The 13,140-nt window shown below is 43.0% G+C and overlaps 1 long non-coding RNA gene across 1 annotated transcript; it reads left to right on the top strand.

Moving 5' to 3' along the window:
- The first annotated feature begins 8,808 nt into the window (after positions 1–8,808).
- Positions 8,809–12,440, top strand: LOC127490366 (uncharacterized). Its single transcript, XR_007918343.2, has 3 exons — positions 8,809–8,940; positions 10,288–10,524; positions 11,788–12,440. It is a non-coding gene; the product is annotated as an uncharacterized lncRNA (long non-coding RNA).
- The last annotated feature ends 700 nt before the right edge of the window (positions 12,441–13,140 follow it).

Raw genomic sequence — 13,140 nt, 5'->3', positions numbered from 1 at the left:
ATTTCTCTTACCCAATATTTCTATGCAGATAGATTTTTCCAGACAGAAAGGTAGCAAATTTTTTTAAAATAGTGCATATAATATTTGATTTTGTCAAAAGACTTCATTCAGTTTAGAGTTTCAAGGGCAATTTTTAGTTAGTTTATCTGTAATGGCTTGGGGCATGTATGTTTGTGCATATATATTTGTAAAAACATAGACACCCATGAGTGCTGAATGGACTTTCCTTATGTCAAGTTGTTTTACCAGCTGCCTTTCTAATTTGCACTTTCTCACTAGTCTTTACCTTTCCCTCTCCCCCACCCCAGTCTCAGCCCATCTCACTTGTTTGCTTATGCCCTAATATCACCCCACTCCTAGATATCAGGAATTTAGGATTCATGCCTTTATTTGTTTAATTGCAACACAAATGAATTAACCAGCAAGGCCTTCTCCAATCTGCAATTTTAACACATGTGTCCTTTATGAGGAGGATCTTGCAAACTGATCAGAATAGCCCCTGAACCGGGGGAATGAGAGCCAGAGAATGAGCATTCTGATGGATAACAGTGACCAAGCCCCACGGATCGGCCTCCTTCAGTATCAGAGTCATGAGGACCAGTCGATTTACCAGTTCCCATATCTATGAAAAATAAACAGAGATTCCAGGATTAGATAGGTTTCTCTTTCTGAAAAAAAAAAATTAAATCCTCTCGCCTTTGGATATAAAGCCTGCTCATAACGACACATGTGGGTGAGGATCACCCTGTTTGAATTCCTCTCTGCTGAGCCCAGAAAGTCTCTACAGACACAGCGCTGACCCTGGGCTAACGCTGGAGGTCCATTTTTGGAGTTTCTCACATTTCGTCCCCTGCTCTCTGCCAGTTTGCTTGGTGACAAGAAACCCATGGGGAGAAGGAGTGGGAGGGGATCATGGAAAGGCATTCACGTCCAAGGTGTAAAAGGCGAACTTTAGGCCAACAAATCCAAATCCACAACTAGCTTTCGCCTCTGTGCTGCTTGCTGCTTTGAGCCATTGCTCAACATTCTAGGCTTTAATGTTTTAAGAAAAGTTTATTGTGACAAGTCAATGACAGCACTTTTAGTAGGTCAATAAATCATGGACATATCGTATCACAGAGATGACAGCTATGCAAAGCATCACAGGAAACCAGATATTATTTCAACAAAATAGCAACTAGAGCCTCTTGGCACTTTAATTTTAAGTCAAAGTTTAAAATGTTATTATTAATATTACTGAATGGGAAATTTTCTTGGACAAGGTACTGAGAAATGAAACAATTCATTGCAAACTTTAGCATGAGCAGGAATAAAGTATTACAGAGAAGGGGCTGCAATGTGGCTTATATTGATGTTCTGGTTATGTCTTGTAATTTGCTAATATCAGGGTGGGAGAGGGAAAGAAATCTAAGCCAGATGAAAAATAGGATAAAAAGATTGTCAGGAGCTTTCTGTCATGGCCTCCTTCCAAGCATATGGAACGAGAGGAGATGTTAATTTTTTAATAAGGTTTGGGGCACAGTAGAGCAGGAATCAGGGGCTGACCCAACCTTGTTTTGCTACTTCCATAGTGAAAACTCTGGCGCAGCTGTCAGAGCTGGGGGTGACAGATGTTAGCAGGAAAGGGTGCAAAGGCAACAACTCGCATCTCCTTCCAAACTGTGAAAATCACTCTGAGCCAACATTATTCTGATCTTGTGGAGGAGAGGACGGTGGAATCGCAGGAGGAAGAGGGAATAATAAACGCTCCTAGTTGGATATTACACTCCAAATTTTACCTCATGTGATTCTCAAATCAACTTTCTACAGTAACCAGCCCAGGCTGTGCTGTAATTTTATTTTATTTTTTTTTTTTTCACAAAGAAGGTGAAGTCTCAGGGAGTTTAAGTGCATTGGCCCCTAAGGTCTGTAAGTGCCTCTGGTAGAAACAGGAAAATAACCCAGTTTCCCACGGTGGGCTCAGTTTTCCCCAACATGCAGGTTTATCACAATTTTGTTTCATGTGCATTTCTTCCCCTCCCCCATACTGGCATAAGCCAATTACAAAACAACCAGAACCTCCATTCAAGAAGTGCCCCTAAGCCTTTGCAACAGAACACTCTATTCCCTCTCATGCGAGACTTCTCAGATAACTATTCCATGTGCCTCCCCCAAGACTGCATTAATCTCATGTCACTGCATTTTTTAAAAAAAATTTTATTTTCATTTTTCATCTACTTTTAGGGCAGAATTACAGAGAAAGAGAGTGGAAAGAGGGAGAAGAAAGATCTTCCAACTGTTGGTTTATTCCCCCAAGTGCCTGCAACAGCCAGAGCTGAGTCAGGCCAAAGCCAAGAGCCCAGAACTCCATCCAGTTCTCCTGCATGGATGGCAGGAGCCCAGAAACTTGAGCCATCATCTGCTGCCTCCCAGGATACATTAGCAGGAAGCTCAATCAGAAGCAGAGCAGCTAGGGCTTGAACCAGTACTCCAACATTGGATGCTGGTGTCCCAAGTGTGAATAGACTTAACTGACTATTCCACAATACCCATCTCTACTCTTTCTTTTTTAAATACTTATTTATTTGAGAGGTAGAGTTACAGACAGAAAAAGGGAGAGACAGAGAGAAAGGTTCATGCCCAAAATGGCAGCAACTGCCAGAGCTGAGCCGATCTGAAGCCAGGAGCCAAGAGCTTCTTCTGGGTCTCCCAAGCAGGTGCAGGAGCCCAAACACTTGGACCACCTTCTACTGCTTTTCCAGGCAATAGCAGGGAGCTGGATCAGAAGAGGAGCAGCCGGGAAACAAACCAGAGTCCATAAGAGATGCTGACGCCATAAGCAGAGGTTTTACCCGCTAGAGTACAGCGCCGGCCCCTCCACTTCTTTATTTTATTCTTTTTTAAAATATTTATTTTATTTATTTGAAAGACAGAGTTACAGAGAGAAGTAGAGACAGAGGTCTTCCATCCACTGGTTCACTCTCCAAATGGCTGCAATGGCTGGAGGTGGGCCTATCCGAAGCAAGGAGCCAGGAGCTTCTTCCAGGTCTCCCATGTGGGTGCAGGGGCCCAAGCACTTGGGCCATCCTCCACTGCTTTCCCAGGCGCATTAGCAGGGAGTTGGATCAGAAGTGGAGCAGCCGGGACTTAAACCGGTGCCCATATGGGATACAGGCACTGCAAGCCGAGACTTTAACCCACTGTGCCAGAGTGCCAGCCCCACACTTCTTTCTTTTACTTGCCTTAACTTTGTAACACTGGAATCCAGTAGTTCAGTGTCCATGGTGCCTCGTTATCATGATCCCTGAAGGGAAAGGGAGCCCTCTCATTTTTCCATCCTAATTCTGGCCTTGGGGTCAGCCCCTTTACTCTGGTTTTGGAGGGTATTTCACACCATGGAGGCTTAATGATAAGAACAACATTTTGGCAATGTTGTAATGGAGCTATTGCGTGGTGCTTAGCTCCCAGGAGATACTAAATCAGTGCTCAAGAACACTCCTATCTTCCTAAGTCACTCTGCTCTTTACCAAATCAAGATAGGCCCTCAGATACCACAGTGTTTGAGCAGGGATGAAGAAGGAGGTATAAATGAAATAAGTTGTGCATGTGCATACAGTTGGACACAGACACACACACAAAATCAAAGTAAAGTAAATCAAGCTATTTCCCCCCCACAATTGATTCACTCCTCCAGGCTGCTCTTTGTGATTCTTTTACTCTCCAAAATAATTCCATATAACAATACACATTTATGTAAACACAGACGTGCCCTGTGCCACCATCCCACTCCCATTCCCACCCTTGAAGGTCCTGGATGGAACATTCAGCATTCTCTGTCCTCAGACTCTCTCTTCCTAAGCAGTCAAGAGGATCCCTTACTTTGATTTCCTGTTGTGAAACGGGCTTCGGGAACAACCTGAAATGGATTCAGCATGTAACTGTCAACAGGAGAGTCTGCCAGATCTGGCTCGGGACAGAAATAAACCCAAATTGGCAGAGAGGTGGGGAGTGCAGCCATGGGATTTCATCACCGTCAGATCCTCCCAAGAGATCTATAAAGCAGCAGCTCTCATCAAGGAGAGCTGAGAATCCAAAGAGAAAGAAGTAGCCCAAGAAGTGACTGGACACCCGCATGGCATGAGTAGTTTGAAATTAATGACTCCCGACAGTCCTCCTGAGACTGCACTGAATCCACATGAGGTTGGATGCAGTATGCCCACATTCTGGTGCCAGCAACATCTCTTGTTCACCTTGCTGGCTGTGTGTTTCATGTGACTACCCTGTTTGTCTGTTGTAATAATCTGTGATGTAAGAATGGAAAACTCCACTTCCTAAGGTAGCTGTTGATCTCCTAGGACCAGGGTAGTTGATTTCCTAGGAATGTTGTTGACTACCTAGGACATTAGGTAAGAGAGAAAGGTTTGAAGCCATCAGATAGGAGTTGCCTCTGCCTCCTATTAGTTATGTGGCTTGGTTACATTATATAAGCCCTCTTAGGTTCAGTCTTCTCTTTATGGGAACAGGTGCACAGATTAAATGAGATCAAGGACATCTAAGTATTAAACATAATATCTAGCTTAAAAATACTCAATACATGGTGAAAAGAGAACACACACACTTGTTTCACATTTGGTCTGAAACCCTAAATAAGACTGAATGTGAAAGAGCTTTGAATAATATATTTTATTACTTCATAGTTTACTATAAAAATAAATGTTTGCTGCACTTGTTAATGTTTGCTCTTTCCAAGTCCAACCATCTATTTAAGTGTCTTAGCCTTCGAGGAAGACCCACAGTTTGATGTCATCTGATCAGACCCTGCAGTGTATTGTTCCCAATTTTTCAATCCTCTAGTATCAAACATCTCCCTTTGCCTTCTGGTAAGCAAAGTGTACTTCCCCATGCCTTGACTTTGGGTTTGATCATGTCACTTGCTTTGGCCTATTAAAATTAGCAAGAACAGCTGGGAGAGTGCCACATTGTAGACTTGACCTGCCGAGACTACAAGATCATCTCCCTGGAGCTACAAGTCCCAGAATGGCAAGAGACATGTGAAGCAAACCTGAATCCAACTGCAGATTAAGCCAAACTCAGTAAAACCTAGACCAGTCAATTGACAGACATATGAATAAGAAATAAATACTTATTTTTCTATGACAATAGGCTTTTAGGTAGTCTTCTTGTAGAACATTATATTGGCAATATTTGATCTATATATATAACTTAATTATATATAATTTATATGTACAAAGGTGACTTACATATCAAATCATACCATATATATAAAAGTGTGTGTGTGTGTGTGTGTGTGTGTGTATATATATATATATAGAGAGAGAGAGAGAGAGAGACTTATCTTTAGAGGTAAGAAGAGAAAGGTCAGTTCCTCCACCCTACCTGGAACTTCTGTGCTGAGTGGCAGAATCAAAAACCCCTGGAGGGGTGGGCCCCTCTACTACCCTAGCTCAAGGGAGTGAGCTAGCCTGGGTTCGTTCCTGATGATTTTCCTACAATATTAGATCAATCTCCACCAGTTTGCTCTGTAGATTTTGTCTCCACAGTAGTCAGAGTCAGATCAGCATAAAATGTACCTTGAGATCTGCAGAATCAGAAGCCTGAAGACCAAATTAAGCCTTCTTTTTATTTATTTATTTATTTATTTTTGACAGGCAGAGTGGACAGTGAGAGAGAGAGACACAGAGAAAGGTCTTCCTTTTTGCCGTTGGTTCACCCTCCAATGGCTGCCGGAGCTGGCGTGCTGCTGCCAGCGCACCGCACTAATCCAATGGCAGGAGCCAGGTACTTATCCTGGTCTCCCATGGGGTGCAGGGCCCCATGTGGTCATCCTCCACTGCACTCCCGGGCCACAGCAGAGAGCTGGCCTGGAAGAGGGGCAACCAGGACAGAATCCGGCGCCCTGACCAGGACTAGAACCCGGGGTGCCGGCGCCGCAAGGTGGAGGATTAGCCTAGTGAGCCGTGGCGCCGGCCCCCAAATTAAGCCTTCTAAAAGTAGCTGACACCTCAAGAGGAAAGGGTCAAAGGAAATGCAGACATAATTGTGGGGGTGACAGAACCTGTTTTTAGTTCCCCAGCTCCCCCTTCCATGTTTAGCCATAGCCCCTTCTCTAGTTTTCCCTCCCTCTCCCAGGAAGCCAGGGTATCCTCCACTACATGGCTACATCCAGAATCCAGAATCCAGAGTCAGTCACTCAGACCTCCATGAAATTTAAATCATATTACTTCTTTTAGGCATATTTTCATACCAACCTTACATTTAATTATGGAAAAAATCATCTCTTGCAAAGTGTAATAATAATCAGGAACTATAACTGTGGTAAAGTTGTTCAGTGAAATGGAAAATTTCCCTTAATACCCAGAAATGTGCCATACACCAGCTCTTTTAAAAGACGATCTAGGGGCTGGCGCTGTGGCATAGTAGGTTAAGGCTCCACCTGCAGCACAGGCATCCCATATGGGTGCCAGTTCAAGTTCTGGCTGTTCCACTTCCGACCCAGCTCTCTGCTAATGCACCTGGGGAAGCAGTAGAAGATAGACCAAGTGCTTGGGCCCCTGTACCCACATGGGACACCTGTAAGAAACTCCTGGCTCCTTATTTCAGATAGGCCCAGCTCCAGCTGTTGTGGTAATTTGGAGGGTGAACCAGTGGATAGAAGACCTTTTTCTCTTTGTCTCTCCCTCTCTCTGCCTCTCAAATAAATAAATAAATCCTAGGGGGAAAAAAAGATGATCCAAGTATTGAGAGTAGTGCCATAACGTGTGTGTTTTAGATGTCATTTATAGGATAATAGATGATTTGCCATTGTGTTACAACAGTCATCACTTTGAAGATGTATAAATGAAACACACAAATAAAAACCAGGCATGCTATCCATTAGCATAATTTAATATCTCTGGCTCCTAGAACATTGTATAAAACATTCCCAGAGGTAAAAGATGAGTCTTACGGATCATATGCTGGAAACTCCTGAGAACATCAGAGAATAGAGCTTTCAAAGGACTAATGATTGGAAATCTACCAGGCAAGGCCTTAAACTCTTCAGCATTAGGCTGGGCAGTTGTCACAGTGGTTAGGATGCCCCTGGGTCTGCCTATGTCCCATATTAAAGTTTCTGAGTTCGAGTCCTAACCGTGCTTCCAATTGAAGAATTCCAACTTCTTGCTAATGTGAGCTCTAGGAGGCTGCAGGGATTGGCTAAAGTGGTTGGGTCCCTGCCAACTACATCAGAGATCTGTATTGAATTCCTGGCTTCTGTCTTCACTCTAGCCCAGGCCTGGCCTTTACAACCATTTGGGGAGTAAACCAGTGGATGGAAGATATCTATGTCTCTCATTTACCCTCGGTTGCTCTAGGAGTGGAACTGAGAGTACAGCCCATGCCTCCTGATTCTCTCCCATAAGCATCAGATGCTTCACTATATAGAGAAACACAATTGAGGATAGATCTAAAAACCAAACTGTAAGAACTGGCATTGTGGCACAGTAAATTAAGCCATCACCTGTGACACCAGAATCCCTTAGCAGAGCATGAGTTCAAGTCCCAGCTGCTCTGCTTCTGATCCAGTTGCCTGCTAATGAGCCTGGGAAAGCAATGGAAGAGAGTCCAGGTATGGGCCTCTGCACTCACATGGGAGACCAGGATGGAGTTCCTGGCACCTGACTTTGGGCTCAACCAGCCATGTCCATTGTAGCCATTTAGGGAGTGGACCAGTGATAGAAGATACCTGTCTCTCCTTTCTCTTTGTCATTCTGCCTTTCAAATAAGTAAAATAAGTATTTTTTAAAAAATAAAATATTTAAAAGAAAACATAAACATTAATAAAGTTAAGGCAATAAATGAGATTGGCTCATGCCCCAGGAAAAATTAGTTCTACTATACAGACATGGGTTTGGTCAAAGTTATTATTTGTTTTAAGATATATTTGCTTGTTTGAAAGGCAGAATTACAGAGACAAAGGAAGATATATAGAGAGAAATCTTCCATCTGCTGGCTCACTCCCTAAATGGCCACAAGAAACTGGGTCAGGCTGAAGCCAGGAGCTTCTTCCAGGTCTCCCATGTGCATGAGGGGTCCTGGTACTTGGGCCATCTTCTGCAGCTTTCCCACCCCATTAGCAGTGAGCTGGATTGGAAGTGGAGCAGCTGGGATTCGAATAGGTGCCCAGATGGGATATCTGTGTTGCAGGCGGCAGCTGTACTTGCTATGTCACAGCACGGGCTCCTACAGTTATTTTGTGGCTGCCCAGTCCACATCTTCAGGAAGGCTATAGAATGATGAATGGATGAATTGTAGAGGTTATCACCACAGCCATCACCAAAGTATATTTCATGTCCATTTCTTATTCCAAAGCAGTTCTTTAATATCTCCACAAGAAGATGAGTTCATTTAATGAGTTCATGACCTCAGATGGTCCCCACAACTTCTCACACCTGGCTTTGCATGTGGGTGGCTGTGTTTGGGGCAGTGCCAACCATTTTCTCGGTAAACAGTGTAGAAAATCACCCCTCACAAAATCTCAGAGACAGAATGTGCATAAGTAAAATGGGCCTTTTGATTTTAGCATGTGCTTTTATAAGCCAGAGTGAGAAAAAGGTTAAAGCCTATATTTATATGGGAAAATTCCTCTGTCGCATGAATTAAGGAAAACAAACTTAGTTGAGAATTCAAAATTACCTTCCCTGAAAAAGAAGGAAGGGGAGCAGAGGGGGGCGGGGAGGAAGAGAAACCTTGTGATGCTCTGCAATGTTACTGAAACGCGAATTCTCTGAGTGAAAGGAACATTCTAGAAGCAGAATGCGGATTTTCATGAAAATATTCCCTCCCTGGAGATTTTAACTTCTTGGACTTGCCCAAGCTGTGCTGGGGAAGTGAAAACTTGTGAGGAGCAAAACATTGGGAGATTTTCATTTGCAGCCATAAGTTATCCCATATGGTTGGAGAGTGAGTTCTTACTTGCATTAACTTAGCTGTTTTCTACAAGGAGAAAGAAAGAAAAGATGGGTGGGCCTGATTTCTGTGTCATAGCCGGGTCTGAGGTTGTGCAGCAGCAAATCATTTCAAGTCAGAACAGTCTTAGGTGGCTGAAAAATTATGGCAAGGGTGACAGTGAAATAAAACAATAGGATGGAAGGGGGAGAAAGAAAAAAAAATGAAGGAAGAAGATAAGTGATTACCAGCCAATAGGAAATGTATGGTAATAAATACCAAAGGCACGGGAGAGGGAGGAGATGAGGGGAGAGGAAATCGGTAGCAGGAAGATCAGTCAGAGGCAAGAAGGGCACGCACAGGCGAGTTATAAAATGTCAGGTAGAGGAGGCCTCCACTTCACACAGCAAAATCCATATAGGGTAAAAAAAAAAAAAAAAAAGATAAGGCAAGCAAAGGTGGAGAATGAACACAAGATAAATTACATAAGAGGTTGAAATAAATAAGACTTCTTAAGTACATAAGGAATAAGAGGTCAGAGAAATGGCGAGGGAAATTTATGGCCAGAAGAAGCAAGGGGAAAAAAATTAAATGAATTCTCTGCCTGAGTGTTCACAGAGATGGGGCAGCAGGTGGGGGGTGCTAAATGCCAGAAATAGGCATAAATTTCCAGAAGGAGCAAGGAGAAATGCTTAAGGAAATCAAGATCAATAGTGGGAGCAGCCATCAAGAAACTGCAATGTTCCCAAGACTCAGAAAACTCCAGAGGCAGAAATGGCACCCAGCCCAGAGGTCTAAGGGTATGGTGGAAGGGACGGCAGGAACCATTTTTTCAACAGGGCTTGTGCAAAACTGCAAAGGGAGAGGCAGGCACAGTCCTGCAGCAGTAACACGATAGCAGCCAGGGACGAGGCAGGATCCACACTTGGACTGCCATGTGATGAGAACTAAACGCAGAGGAGAGTGACACCTAGCTTGTTCTTCATGACTGGCATTTTCGCTATGACAACTGTTGTCATAGGGGCTGTGTGTCAGGAATAAAACGCCTGGCATCTGTACACTTGCAAAGGCCAGTTGTTCCAGACCCAGCCTTTAGCCATGGTACCAGCACACAGGCGGCTAAGCGGTCACGGTGGCTTTTGACCCTTGAGCTCTGGGAATCTTTGGCTGACGTGCTTCCAGGAAAGAAAAGCCACCACGACAAGCAAGAGGAAACCAGAAGGCGGCCCCAGGAGAATCAAACTGGGGGTTTGAGCTTGTCTACTCACTTCCCTCCCCACATAACATTTTCTACTCTGAGTCTCTCAGTCCCACTTTTTAGCTTAATTATTTAATTGCACTACATTGTAAATATCTTTGCAGGCTCCCTTGGTTTTTTGAAAACAGCTGAGAAAGGAAGAAGGTTGGAAGAAAGAAGAGGAAGAAAAGGAAGAAAAGGACAGAGGCACAAAGCAGGAGGAAAAGGATGAGAAGTTGTAGTTGCCTTCTCGGGGAAAACGACAGGGCCGGGAAGAAAGTAAGTACAGGGTCTCAACCAGGAAGAAAACTGAGCTGGGGACAAGGAAAAGCATCCACTAAGAAGAAACGTCATCTAACAAGGTGAGGTTGAAAGAGACAAGGGCACCACACTTGTAAAGGAGTGAAGAGAGGGTTGGGGTGTGGAGTGAAGAAGGAAGCTGTCGGGGGGAAGTTAAGAGAGGTCTGGTGGGAGGAAGGCCTGGGATGGTTCAGAGTCGAAATTGGAAGGCAAGAAACAAATCCTTAGCAAATCTACACTGAGCTTTGAAGAGCGTCCCGGGAGAAAGGAACACAAGCAGATGAGAGAGAGGCAGAAAAATGGCATGAAACCAAAGCAGTAAGCAAGCAGAAAGAAATTTAGAGATCAACCAGGCAACGTTGCCTCCCTGAAAGAAGAGTGCTGCTTAGCAAGCTTGGCCACAGCAGTGAGCTCGTGAACACCAGAGCAGCTCTCGGAAGACAGACAGACAGACAGACAGACAGACACACACACACACACACACACACACACACACATGCACACACACTTCTATCAGAATAAAGCAATGTAGATTCCTTTCCGGAATAAAGAAGGATGGGCGATCTACTCAATTTCCTCATGGAGGACAGAAGTTACTCTAATATTCCAGTTATTTGACGTCATAAAATTTAACAGTTAGAACTATAAATTTCACATGGGACTGATCATAATTCCACATACACCGAAGTAAGAAGAGCTTTAAAAGTGTTTTATTTGCTAACTTGATCAAAAAAATTCCTAGCTTAGTCTAACCAGTTTGCCAATAAGGAAAATAGTCTATGAATCCTTAAAAAAAATCAATCATTTGGCTTCACAAAATTTCAGGGAGGAAACCGAGAGAAGGTGTTGTTACTGAGGTCACGTTGCATCAGATCATGCCCATTCTGTGAAGTACATTACAATGACACGTATATCTTTGATGCCTATTAATTAATTAATACCTAAAAATCTAGGCTTTTTTCCCTCTTCTTCAGGTTCTCTTCTTCATGGCACACTTCTCAGCCAGAAATGTCCGTACCTACTGATTTATTTTCTAATATTCTATGTAAAATAGAGATCAGTAAGTTTTCACTCCTATTTTGCAGTTAGGAAAATGGAATCTATGAAGGAGGAACTGAGACCAGTGTCTATAAATTAGAATAAGAAAAAGGGTCGTCCATAATCAAACGTGAAAGGAATTCATTTATCCAAGTTTATGAAAACAATTTAAATCCTGATTCTACTCTTTTTGAAAAATTGGAACGTATGAGGATAATATTTCCTCCCATCAACTGTGTCCAATTGCCTAGTAGGCTGCCCAGCTGAGATTGGACATTTCTCTCCAGGTCAACCCAGTCAGTGCTCACCCATGCAGAGACCCTACAGAAACCTGAGTTGTCAATGCCTGACTGAAGAAATCAAGGAACCCCAGCAAACCTTGCACAGTATCCTGGAAATGACCACCTTCAGTGTCCTGAACTTCTACTCCCAAAAGGCAGAGAGAGCAGAAGGCAGGTCAAAGTGACCACAGCATACACAATGCTTGGTATATGTTTTCAGTGGCTACAAAAACAGTTGGCAGGGCCTCATCTGTCTCTGTCTCATTTTAAATTTCAGAAGCAAATAAAATTCTGCGCTTTGTCACTCCTTGGAAAATCAGATTAGGAATTACATAAGTCTTTTTTCTAACTTAGCTTCCTATGTATTCACATATTTCATTGTTATTTTTCTTCATTGTATGTCTTAAACTGAATGATAATCTTGCTAATAATGACAACTGTGTTATGAAACATCTACTTTTCTAATGTCTTCTTTCAAAGACTCAATTTGTATTTTATTATTACTTTACTAAAGATTATATAAATAAACTAATTTGTTATAATGCTGGAATTTTCCAACACTTAAATTGAAAAATAACAGTTTTTTTAATGTGATGACCTGAAAATTCCTTGAAGTAATTTGATGGTTAAAATGATGATTAAAAACAAAAACCCTGCAACTTCAGATTCATTTCATTACAATGTCTCTTCCTGTACCCAAGGGGAAGACACAGATGAAGGGACTGGGACGTGACCTGTGGTAACCTTATTTCCAGCAAGGCAAGCACCAGGTAGAAAAGGACACAAGCTAGGATCTCAAGATCTATAACCTAAAAATAGCGCAAGGCACTGAGAAATGACTCCTCATTTAACTCGTAAAGGTGAGATACTAAATTTACTGTTACCACATGCACCTTACTCAATTTAGATTCCGTGTTTACTCTGAATTACATATACATTTTTAAACCAGAGCATGTTTTTGTAACAAGGCTGGAAACCAGAGTGGGTCATAACTTCCTTACAAATATAGATTTCCCAATCCACTATCACCACAAACACACATTCCCCAAAGCATGTTGTAGGCTGGATAGCCTATGTCATGTACAGGGATCAGTGCAAAATGAAAATGCAGAGTTTCGTGTTCAAAACTATGAAGAATTTCAAGGTGGTAACAGAAGAGTGTTAAACCAAGAGAAGCAACCTTCCGGACTAGGTCCTCTGTGTAATCACACATGGGGAGACACGTGGTTGCAAGACAGCTTTAAAAAACAATTCTTCTAGCCGGCGCCGCGGCTCACTAGGCTAATCCTCCGCCTTGCGGCGCCAGCACACCGGGTTCTAGTCCCGGTTGGGGCGCCGGATTCTGTCCCGGTTGCCCCT

Source organism: Oryctolagus cuniculus, chromosome 2 (genome assembly GCF_964237555.1).
Source record: "Oryctolagus cuniculus chromosome 2, mOryCun1.1, whole genome shotgun sequence".
Taxonomy (NCBI): Eukaryota; Metazoa; Chordata; class Mammalia; order Lagomorpha; family Leporidae; genus Oryctolagus; species Oryctolagus cuniculus.
Note: the sequence above shows the minus strand (reverse complement) of the source record. Positions and strands in the feature narration are given on the sequence as shown.